Below are 12,788 nucleotides of genomic sequence, written 5' to 3' on the forward strand. Positions count from 1 at the left end.
AACAGTGGAGAAAAGTGGGGAACAGATTGGGAAATGAGGGGAACAGTGGGGGACCATGGAGAACAGTGGTGAAACGTGGGGAACTGGTGGGAAACAGCAGGCAGAACAATGGAGAACAGGTGTGGAATAGGTGACGAACAGTGGGAAACAGTTTAGAACAGATAGGGAACTGATGGGGAACTCTGGGGACTTGTGGGGACTGTTGGGAGGGCAGAAAGGTACATATATACAGATTTGAAATATGCATTTGGAGTGGTACACACATTTAGGAAAATTTGGAAAGAACGAGGGATGATAACAACAAGATGAAAAGAACTGGCTCATGAGCAACTAACTGAAAAGACTTTGGAAGCATTAATCAAACCAGAAAGAATTGCCACAGTACATGTACCAGGTCATCAGAAGGGGAACTCACCAAAAGCACGAGGAAATCGGATGGCTGATGAACTGGCCCGACAAGCGGCACGATCAGGAAAAGTACATCCACCTGATGGCTCTGATACCTCTCAGAGAAGGGCTGAAGAAGGTCCTATCTTTTCCCTCCCTGAAGAAGAAAAAAATGGAAAAGATGGGAGCAAAGAAGACGGAAAATGGTGGCTCCCCAATGGAAGACAATTGTTAAATAAAGAAATCACCCAGCAGATACTAGGGGAACTGCACTCATGCTCCCACCGGGAGTGCAAGCACTGTGTGATGCATTCTTACAAACTTATGCCTGCAGAGGAGTCTATATCCTAGCAAGACAGGCAGTGAACCGCTGTGTGATCTGTTTAAAGGTTAATAAGAAAGTTATAAGAAAGTTATGAAAGCTATGCCTGGAGGAGTACCACCTTTAGCAATCTGGCCATTTCAGCGGATACAAGTGGATTTCACCAAACTCCCTAAGGTCCAGCGATGGAAATTTCTACTAGCAGTAGTGGACCATTTCACGAGATGGGTTGAAGCGTTCCCCACCGTCAATGCCACTGAACAAGCATATAATTCTGGAAAAAATTGTACCCCGATATGGAATAGCCGAATCCATCAATTCAGATCAGGGAAAGCACTTCGCTTCTAAAATTTACAGCCTGGTCTGTGAAACCTTAGGGATAAAATGGAAGCTGCATACTCCAAGGCATCAAAGTGGAACAAATGAATGCCACTTTAAAAATGCAAATTACATAACTAAAAGAAGAGACTAAATTACCCTGGACCAAGTGCTAACCAATAACTCTTCTCAGAATTCGGACAGCCCCATGACAAAACATTAATATCCCCTTACGAGATGTTATTTGGACTCCCATATTTGGGGCGGATAGAAGGAATACCTACAGTCAAAAATAATGATGTGTTTTTAAGGAATTATCGACTGGCAGTTTCTCGTTCTCTTGCAGATTTAAAAGCTAAGCGTCTGCTGGTGCAGAGCCCTCCTCTGCATTTCTCTATCCACTCTGTGAATGCTGGTGACTGGGTCCTGATCAATTCGTGGAAAGAAGAAAAGCTTCAGCCCTGGTGGAACAGACCATATCTAGTACTATTGACCACAGAAAAATCAGACTGAACAAAGGAAAAGGGGTGGACACATGCTAAAAGTTAAATAAATGGGCCCCAACAGTATCAGATAGATGTTTTCGCTGTAAGAAGGAAACGGGAACAACAGTATATTTCAATTTGGGCATGTGAGAAAGTGCAAAAGTTTTGGGAAGATCTAAATCAGGTATTAAATAAAATCACAAAAAATAACATATCAAAAAATCCAGAGATTTTTCTTCTAAATAATATAAGAAGTAAAGAACGTGGCCTCGATTTGTATGAAGCGCAAAAAAGATTTATTACGATAGCCTTAGCTGTAGCAAAAAAATGTACAATGTCAACCTGGAAATCAGAAGATAGCCTGGGAATACAGCAATGATACATGGAAATGAATAAATGTATTGAATTGGAAAAATAACATATAATTTAAGAAATAACATCACAGTATTCGAACAAATTTGGGAACCGTACATGGAACACAAAAGAGAGGTCCTACCGCAGACCACCACCTCTTGAAATGACAGAATGAGAAGTAGACGAAATGAACTGACCCAGTGTGTAAAAGTAGATGACACAATTTTCTTGTCTATTCCATTGTGTGATAACATTGTTTAATGGGTTTATTGTATTGTATATGTTGAATGTTTAGTGGGTGGGGAGGGGGTGGGACACTATATATTCAAGAGGGAAACGTTTGTGGGTATTTTGGTGAATATGGCTCATAGTGCGAAGAAAAAAAACTTTAAAAAAAGAATAAAGGGACCTGTGGTCCCACCACCAGCCACAGAAAGAAGGAAAGAGGAGTAAAAAGGAACAGAAAAGAAAACTACAATAATGAAACTTTTGCGCTTACTATTTCAATTTGACTTATACATATCATAACTTTGCGTGTTAAACCTAAAAATTATTTTATCTCTCTATGTACTAATTATGCTAAGAACCAAAATCAAACAGATTGTTGGGTTTCTGCGAAAATACCACACCATGGCAAGTCAGGAGTCCCCTTAGTAGCAATCCCTCTCTCCCTACACAAATTATTTGATATATAGATCTTGCCGAGCAACAGTGATCCAACCATTGAAGATAAATACAAAGGGTGGTCGATACGACCAAAACCAACAAAGTCACCAACTCCTCAGTCTGGAGAGATGCTTCCTTTTGAGAAACCAACTAGGAGTTTCCAATTTCATGAAGAATTAGACCGTCACACGACTGTGAATCCCACACCCGGTGAATGGCACATATTGGGTGTGTGGACGTAAAATTTATTCATGGTTACCTGGAGAAAAGGAATGTTGGAATCGGACAAAAGGATTTATATTGACCTGTACACCTAAAGGTTGGAGTGGATGTTATTACCTGGCTTACTTAATTCCCCATGTCCGTGAACTTAATCAGCTACCTGTACTAGGCTTGTCCCATGGGAAAAGCAAAAGGGTGACTGAAGGAGATCGTCTCATGTGGAGGTTTTTCCCAACATATGGAGCTGCACAAAGTGCGGTTGAGATTCAAAAATAGCAGCCACCCTAGATGAACTAGTAAATAATACGAACCTGGTACTTGGGGAAGTCCAATCCCAAGTCTGGGCAATAAATACAGAAATGGCCACCATGCAACTTACAGTCCTCCAAAAATGCATGGCCCTTGATTTTATTTTGACAGAGAAAGGGCTTTAATTGGTTCTGAATGTTACACATACATCCTGGATGAATCAGCTAATATCTCGGATTTGGTGGTCCATATTAAAAAGTGTAGAGAGAAGATCCAGGAGACTAGAGATAAATATAAAAAAGGAGGTGATTGGACATGGGGAGATTGGAATTTCGGAGGTTGGCGGCCATAGTTAATGCACTCTGCTATATCTGGCTGAATGATTCTAGTGGGCTTATTGATTGGATCAGCCATCCTACGATGTTTTATCACAAGATCCATTTGCTCAGCTACTGGAGCGAAGCAGGTGGTATTAAAAAATCCCATGGCAGATGAACAACGACAAATTCAACTCATGTTACAATTTGAGGAAACAAAAGGTGAACAATAATGCAGTTTAATCAGAAATACATGATAACGAGAAAAAAGGAGGAATTGTGAAAAACAGTTGAATATGATTAAACTCGCACCATTCTGTGAAAAATGATGGAATGCAAAGTATGTAGATAAGAGCTTGAGAGTAGACAGTACTAGCCAGTGGGCCCCTTCTTATCTCAAGCCCCAAGGATGCAAGGAACTGGTTCAGGTTGGTACAGTGACCTAAGATAGTCTATAGCTAGTACTGCGATTGCCTCATAGAGACATGAACAGGCAAAGTATGAAGAGGGAAGAACTGAGTGATACCTGGATTGATGGAAGGGAGAAGGAGAATGTTGTAATGTATTGGGATTCTGATTGGAAGAAGGTAAATGAAGGTGGGGTGATGTTGAGCGCGGGACTGTACAAAAGAGTGATGATTCTGAACTTCCAGTGTGTCTCCAGACCAGGGACACCCGACTCTGCAGACTCGAAATAAAGATGAACCTGTTCTTCAAAACTTTTATCTCCAGAGTAAGGATTGTGAACACTTTATATTTCATGGTGGGGAATGGATGGTGAACAGTGGCGTAGTGTGAGAAACAGTGTGGAAAAGTGGGGCACAAGTGGAAACAGATGAGCTTCTGCTGGTCAACAATGGGGAACCAGGGTGTACGTTGGGGAACAGTGCGGAACATTGTTCCCCACTGTTCTCCTTTCCTCATTCCCTCCCACTCCCCACTATTCCCCTCCGATCCCCATTTTTCTACAGTGTTCCCCACGCTTCCACAATCTTCTCCAGCTGTCCCCCCGGTTCCATACTTTTCCCCATGGTTCCCTACTTTTCCCCACTCTTCTGCATTATTCCCACTGTTCCCCACTTTTTCCCTCTGTTCCCCATTTAACCCACTGGTCCCCATGAACTGTTCTGCACTGTTGCCCATTTTTCCCAATGTTCTCCACTGTACCCCATCTGTTCCCCATATATACCTGTTCCCCAGAGGTTCACACCTGTTCCTGACTATTCCCCACAGTTCCCCACTTTTCCTTTCTGTTCTCCACTGTGCTCCTCTGTTCCCCAACAGGGGGAAGAAAGAGGAGCAGTGGGGAACAGAGGGGCACAGTGGGGAGCAGTTGAGAACAGGTGACGAACAGTGGAGAACTAGTGAGTAACAGTGGACAAATGTTGGTAACAGATGGGGAACAGAAGGGAAAAGTCAGGAACAGTGGGGAATAGTTGTGGAACAGTGGGGAATAGTTGTGGAACAGTGGGATAAATGTGGAACGGAGACAGCTGGAGAACAGTGGGGAACAGGGTGGAACAGATGCAGAATAGTGGGGAAAAATAGGGAATAGTGTGGAGCAGGGGGTTCAAATGGAGAACAGTGGGGAACTGTGGGGAACAGTGGGAAGCAGATTAGGAAATGATGGGGAACACTATGGACCCATGGGGAACAATGTGAACACTATGGAACAGTGGGGAACAGTGAAGAACTAAGGGAAGAGGGGAAGAATGAGGAACAGAGGGGCACAGTGGAGAGCAGTGTAAAACAGAGGGGAAGATTGGGGAAAATGGGCAACAGGGCAGAAACATAGAAGATCAGAGCAGGAGTAGGTCATTCGGCCCTTCGAGCCTTCTTCGCCATTCAATGAGATCATGGCTGATCTTAAATTTCAGTACCCCGTCCCTGCCTTCTCTCCGTAACCCCTAATTCCCTTATACTGAAGAAATATATCTAATTCCCTCTAAATATATTCAATGAACCTGCCTCTACTGCTCTGTGTGGCAATGAATTCCACAGATTCACCACGCTCTGGGTAAAGAAATTCCTCCTCATCTCGGTTCAAAATGGTTTGCCTATTATCCTCGAACCATGGCCCCGGGTTATGGACTCCCCCACCATTGGAAACATCCCTTCCTCATCCATTCTGTCCAGTCCTGCCAGAACTTTATATGTCTCTATGAGATCCCCTCTCAATCTTCTAAACTCCAGCGAGTACAATCCCAAATTGTGCAATCTTTCCTCAGAAGTTATTCCTGTCATTCCAGGTATAAAGCCTGGTGAATCACCTTTGCACTCCATTGCAAGAACAGAAAAGGCGACCAAACGTGCACACAATACTCCAGGTGTGCTCTCACCAGGGCTCTGTACAATTGCAGTAAGGTATCCTTATTCCTATACTCAAATCCTCTTGATGTGAAGGCGAACATACCACTTGCCTTTTTAACCGCATGCTGTACCTGCATGCTCGCCTTCAGTGACTGGTGCACAAGAACCCCTAGGTCTCTCTGCACTTCCCCATCTCCCAATCTATTGCCATTCAAATTGTAATCTGCCCTCTGGTTTGTGTTACCAAGGTGGATAACCTCACATTTATCCACATTGTAGTGCATTTGCCATGTATCTACCCAGTCCCCCAATTTATCCAAATCACACTGGAGCTTCCTGACCCCCTCTTCAGTGCACACAACCTCTCCTAGCTTAGTGTCGTCTGCAAATTTGGAGGTATTACATCCAATCCCCTCATCCAGATCATTAATGTAAACTGTGAACAGCTGGGGTCCCAGTACAGATCCCTGTGGCACCCCACTGGTCACCGCCTGCCACTCAGAAAATTAGCCGTTTATCCCAACTCTCTGTCTTCTATCTGCCAGCCAGTTATCAATCCACATAAATACCTTCCCCCCACAATCCCATGAGCCTTGATTTTGCATGCCAGTCATTTATGTGGAACCTTATCGAAGGCCTTTTGGAAATCCAGGTACACCACATCCACTGGCTCTCCCTCATCTATTTTACCTGTCACCATCTCAAAGAATTTCAATAGATTTGTCAAGCACAATTTACCTTTTGTAAATCCATGTTGATTCTCTCCGATCCCTTCTCTGCTAGTCATATGCTCCGCTATTACATCCTTAATAATGGATTTCATCATTTTGCCCCTTACTGATGTAAGGCTCACCGGCCTATAATTCCCCACTTTTTCTCTACCCCTTTTTTAAATAGTGGGGTAATATTAGCTACCCTCCAATCCATGGGTACTGATCCTGAGTCTATTGAGTTCTGGAAAATAATTTTTAAAGCATCTGCTATCTGAAGGTCCACTAGAATGTAGATTATCAGGCCCTTGGGATTTATCGGCCTTCAATCCCTTCAATTTTCCCAAGACCATGTCCTTAGAGATACTGATTTCTTTCAGCTCCTCCCTTGTATTAGTGTCTATGTTTCCCAACATCCTTGGGAGGTTATTGTATTCTCTCTTGTAAAAACGGAACTAAAGTAAGAATTTAATTGGTCTGCCATTTCCTTATTCCCCATTATATATTCCCCTGATTCTGACTGCAAGGGACCTACTCTGGATTTCACCAATCTTTTCCTCTTGACATATCTATAAAAGCTTTTGCAGTTGGTTTTTATGTTTGCCGCAAGCTTACTTTCATAATTTATTTTTGCCCTCTTGATTAATCCCTTTCTCCTCCTTTGCTGCATCTTGAACTGTTCCCAGTCTTCGGATTTGGTACTTTTTTTGCCCAATTGATATGTTCTCCCTTTGGACCTAATGCTGTCTCTAATTTCCCTTGTTATCACCAGTTGAGTCACTTTTCTTGGTTTATTTTTATGCAATTCTTCCATTAGATCTTTGAATGCTTTCCATTGTCTATCCACCGTCACCCCCCCCCCCCACCATAAACCACCCAATCAATCTTACTCAACTCCCGTCTCATACAATCATAATTCTCTTTATTTAAATTCAGGACCTTAGTCTCGGTGATAATTTCTTCACTCTCCATGTCGAGTGAGAATTCGATCATATTGTGATCGCTCCTACCCAAAGGGCCTTGTACAACAAGTTTGCTGATTAGGCCCTTTTCATTGCATAATACCCAGTCTAAAATGGCCTGCTCCCAAGTTGGTTCCTCGACATATTGGTCTAGATAACCGTCCCGTAAACATTCAAGGAATTCCTCCTCCTCAGTATTTTTACTAATTTGACTAGTCCAATCGATATGTAAATTAAAGTCTCCCATAATGACAGCTGTTCCCTTATTGCACGTTTCTCTAATTTCCCTTATTATGCCTTCCCTCACCTCTACATTACTATTTGGAGGCCAATATACCACCCCCACTAACATTTTCCGCCCCTTGCTATTCCTCAGTTTTACCCATATAGATTCCGTATCTTCCGAGTTAATAACCTTCCTGTCAATTGTGTCGGTTCCTTCTCTCACCATCAAAGCTACCCTACCCCCTTTTCTTTCTTGTCTACCCCTCCCAAATATTGTATACCCCGGGATGTTATGTTCCCAGGCTTGCCCACCTTGCAGCCATGTTTTGTAATCCCAATCAAATCGTATTTGTTTGTCTCAATTTCCACAGCCAATTCATCTACCTTGTTCCGAATGCTTCTTGCATTAAGATATAAAGCCTTCAGATTTGCTTTTTTCACCCTCCTTGCTCTTTCTGATTTTTACTTTCGCTGCCTAACCCAACTTTTCCTATTTTATCTTTCCTGTCCTTTGATTATCATACAGGTTCCCATCCCAGTGCCAAATTAGCTTAAACCACATCCGACGGCTGCACCAAACCTAGCTGCCAATACATTGATCCCTTTTGAGTTTAGGTGTAACCCATTCTTTTTGTAGTCATGCCTTCCCCAAAAGATAGCCCAATGATCCAAGAAGCCAAAACCCTGTCTTTTACACCAGCCCCTCAGCCACACATTCACTTGTCTTCACCTTGCATTTTTGTCCTCACTTGCACTTGGCAGAACAGATGCAGAACAGTGGAGAAAAGAACGGAACAGTGTGGAACAGGGGGTCAGCTGGAGAACTGTGGGGACAGATGGGGAACAGAGTGGACCCATGGGGAACAGTGGGTAATTCTGGGGAGCAGTGGGGAACAGATGGTGAACAGTGGAGAACTGTGAGAAACAGTGTGGAAAAATGGGGCACAGATTGGAAACAGAGGAGCATCTGATGGGCAACAATGGGGAACCATGGGGTACAGTTGGTAACAGTTGGGATCTGTGGGGAACAGTGGGGAAGAAATGTGGAACAGTAGGGAAAAGTGGGAGAAATGGAGAACAGTAGGGAACAGAGGGCAACAGTGGGGAATAGATTGGGAACAGCTGGAGAAAAGTGGGGAACAGTGAAGAACTGTGGGGAACACAGGGTAACAGGGGAGAGCAATGGGGAACAAAAGGCGAACATTGGAGAACGTGTGGAACATTGGTCAAAAGTGTGTGACAGGTGGGGAACAGTGAGGAACAGTGGGGAACAATGGTGTATTGAGGGCAACAGTGGGAAAAATTGATGAATGGATGGAAGAGATGGGAAAAAGTGGGGATCACTAAGGAACAGTGGGGAAAAGTGGGGATCACTAAGGAACAGTGGAGAACAGGGGTGAATAGTGGGGAGCAGTGGAGAACAGATAGCGAACTGTGGAGAATGGGGGAACAGATTGGGAAATGAGTGGAAGAGTGGGGAACCATGGGGAAAAGTGGGGAATGGTGGGAAATAGCTGAGGAACAGTGGGGAACTGATGGGAAACAGTGGGGATCCGTGGGAGACAGCTTTAACAATGATGTATGGCGCACTGAGACAGAAACTGTGACACCGGATTCAGATCAATGAGAAGGTTTATCAGTGATGAAGGATAAACTGTGTCAGATACTGTGAAAACCAGGTTCACAGTGGGGAGAAAGTTTATCGGTGATACAAAATAAACTCTGGCATATACTGTTATAACGGATTCACAGTGGGTAGAAGGTTTAACAGTGATGTATTGTAGACTGAGGCGGATACCGTGAAACTGGGTTCACATTAGTGAGATGGTTTAACGTTGAGGTTCAATGAACTGTGACAAGTACTGTGACACCAGGTTCACAGTGTGGAAGAGGTTTAAACGTGAAACGCAATACATTGTTGCAGATACCTTGACACAGAGTTAACAGTGGGGAGACATTTTAATGGTGATGTTCGGTAGACTGAGGCATATACTCTGACTCCGGGTACAGAGTGGGTAGGAGGTTCAACGGTGATTTGCAGGAGTCTGAGACAGATACTGTGACATCGGGTTTACAATGGGAAAAAGTTTATAGGGTGATGAAAAATGTTTACACAGTTAGCCCGTAATGTGTCAGTTAAGTCTAGGAACTGACGGTGGCAATTCGTAATACCACGCTGTGCACTCGCTATATCATGCCCCCCCCAAAATCGTCACTGTAACTTAAGATACCAGATATGCTTGAGTTAGGCAGACATTCATGTCGCCTGGGTTGATAGCACTGAACTGGTGAAGTAGGGTCCATATGGCAGGTTTAAGTCTGTCCACGCTGAATAGCTGTGGATGCCCTCCGATGTCCAATGTATATACCACTCCATATCTCTTAATCAAACAAAATGGTCCTTCATGTGGTTTTAGTAATGGTGCCCCTGGAACCTGTCTTCGTACAAATACAAATTCAGTGTTTAATAGTGCCTAGTTTTGCCATGCCAGTTGGTAGAGGATGGTTTGCTGTTAGCAATACCCTTGCGGAGTTGTTGAAGGATGTCCATGTCTGAATTGTTTCTGAAGTGAATATCTTCTGGAACCATAAGGGCCGGACGAAACATCAATTCTACAGATGATGCAGACAGATTTTCTTTTGGAGCTGTTCATACTCCTAATAGAACCCAAGGCAGTTCATCGACCCAGTTGCTCCTTACGTGATATTGTAATGAATAAATATATTTGGAGAATTTGGTAATATTTGCGATTTTGGTAAGATTTAGTGTAGGTTACAAACATACATACATACCTTTTAAAACAGATTTTATTTGAAAGACAAGAAATATTGATGCACATACACAAGTAGGTGTTAACTGAACTGATGTAATAAAATGAATGACCATTGTTTGGAAATGGAGCCAGGATGACTACAAGTACCTTTCTGCAGGGTGCTTACAGGAAAGTCACTCACCGGTTTTGTTTACCTAACCACAGCTTGAGCAGAAGAAAGAACTCCTGTTGTTTGGAATAAGAGAAATGGAACTCTGTGGTCACTGAAAGAAAGAAGTTACCATCTGGAAAACCCTGACCGGGCAAGTTTCATCAGCGAGACATTGACGTGACTAATGGTGGTACCTCAGTTGTGGAAATCCTGGAACAACAAATCACTCTCTGCAAACCCTACAAGAACCTTCCTGAGCGGTAAACATTTACCTTTCGAGCACCAAAACCTGGTGAAATTTATACATGATCAATTATGTGCACAGCAGAAGATTTGCCTGCATCCAGAGAACTTGGAAGAAGGAGAAGTGAGATTGAACTGTGAACCAAAGAACTTTTCATAAAATTTAAACACATTACAAACATGTGTGCTTAGAATTTGAAGGGGGTTAATTTGGGTTAGTTAAGTTAAAGTTTCATTCTATTTTCATGTTTAAAGTTGATTAAAAGTAACTTCTGTTTTAAAAACCACCTGTCTTGGTGAATGTCTATTGCTGCTGAGTTTTGGGGTCCTTTGGGCTCGTAACAATATCTGCTTAGATAATGACATTGGGCCTGTTCAAAGTAGGAAATGGCTTCTACCAGCAGGAGTTTCTATTTGAGAAAAAATACTGATAGGTGGCTGAACACATATGTTTCCTAAAAATTAATAACCTCTCCCTCCCTAAACCACATTCAGCCCTGTGACATCTTTCTCCATTGCATTACTGGGACCACCAAGGACCTGACCCATTTCCCATCTTTCCTTGCAATGCCAATATGGCAGCTGCCATTAAGAACAGACAAATCACATTTTAATTCAGCAAGCAAGATGAAAATCATCTGGACATCCTGCTTTAAAAGAAGGGTAAACAAGTCTTCCTAAGTTTGTCACTTCATTTTTATTTCAATTCACATGGAGTATTAGCAAAAAGTTTCCCATCCATTTCGTCATCAAATTATGAGTAAAATCATGATTGCTGTTCATGAAAACCCATAACCTTCAATGTTACACAGATAATCTAGGAAGAATTATGTAACAAAAGTAAATGAAACATTAAAAGAATTTCCCCCTTATAAACACTGAGATTGTAGCACGCCAAGCGACCGGGCGAGCAAAAAAAAAGCGAAATCGGAGCAACACTCGGACAGTCCAAGACAGCCCTCCCCGACCTGCGACCGTCATGGAGACTGAAGGATCAGTCAGATCTCACAATGGTCGCAAGTCGGAGTTTTCCCCGTGTGCGGTGCCTGAAGTCTTAGAGCCTATTTTTAAAATCAAATGATTTGACAAACGAGAACAGAGACACAGGGAACGAAAGACCCAAAATGTGCGGATTGAATTTGTGACTCAGTGTCTCGGGGTCCATCCGCTGGGGGCAGCCATCTTAATTTCTGTGCGCATGCGCGAGTCATCAGTTGGCGCTTGCCCAAAGGGTTCGCTTAGGGCCGTCATTTGGCACATGCGTATCAACCGCACATGCGCGAACCGAACGCCAAGTGGCGAACCCATCGCGCATGCGCCAACTAAAGACGTGCAAATCTCCTTCTTGCCCCTCCCCTTCTCCCCCCCCGCCACCAGTTACCCCGCGTCCTCCGGCCTCGCCCTGTTGGCGCCATCAGGCCTCGCACCGACGCGCCGGCTCCACCCAAACACCCCGTAGGTACCGGCCGCTCAACGGTGGGGCCCATCGGGCTGCGGCGACCCGCCCGCTTTCTCTGGACCGCGCGGCTGAGGAAGGTACCGGCGCCGCCGCCAACTTCTTCCCGTTAGCGCCCTCGGCGACGCGACCGACCCCGAGCTGACGACGCCACCGCCAAGGTCCCGCCTCCTCACATCAAGAGCCAATCAGCCCGCGAATCCGCCCATCAATCTAACCCTACTTCAGCGTCCAATCCAAAAGCGGCCTCACCGAATCAGTCCATTGGCTCGTGCAATTGAAATAACTCATCAGCGAGCGATGGAACACACAGTCGCACCCAATCAGCATCGCAAGACAGAAAAGAGAGGCAGTCGAAGGAGCAGTAAACCCTTCGGCCCTTCCACCTCCTACTACCCCAACTCTATCAAATCCTTGGGAAACACAGGATCACTTTGTCCTGGCTCCTGGATTCCTCTGATCTCAAGAAATACATTGCACCCAAACTACAAGGGAGACTATATATTATCAATCGCTCCTTCATATTTATTACTGCTTCCAATTTAATGGAGGACACAAGTGGTTGTGTCAGTTAGCTGGACCTCCTCGGGGAACCTCATGGAGCTGGCAATCATGGTGAGAAGATAACTTGCCCCGC

At 44.0% G+C, this 12,788-nt stretch overlaps 1 long non-coding RNA gene across 2 annotated transcripts in view; it reads right to left on the minus strand.

Moving 5' to 3' along the window:
• LOC138750496 (uncharacterized) overlaps window positions 1-12,320 on the minus strand; it is a 192,817-nt gene extending 180,497 nt beyond the window's left edge. Inside the window, exons 1-2 of one of the 2 annotated variants that reach the window (XR_011349366.1) lie at window positions 12,236-12,320; window positions 416-544 (exon numbers count right to left, since the gene is read on the minus strand). This is a non-coding gene — a long non-coding RNA (uncharacterized lncRNA). Of the gene's footprint in view, window positions 1-415; window positions 545-12,158 lie in introns of both variants that reach the window. The other variant, XR_011349367.1, reaches the window with a different exon arrangement.
• Between the last annotated feature and the right edge of the window lie 468 nt (window positions 12,321-12,788).

This window comes from Narcine bancroftii, unplaced genomic scaffold, assembly GCF_036971445.1.
Source record: "Narcine bancroftii isolate sNarBan1 unplaced genomic scaffold, sNarBan1.hap1 Scaffold_154, whole genome shotgun sequence".
Lineage (NCBI taxonomy): Eukaryota > Metazoa > Chordata > Chondrichthyes > Torpediniformes > Narcinidae > Narcine > Narcine bancroftii.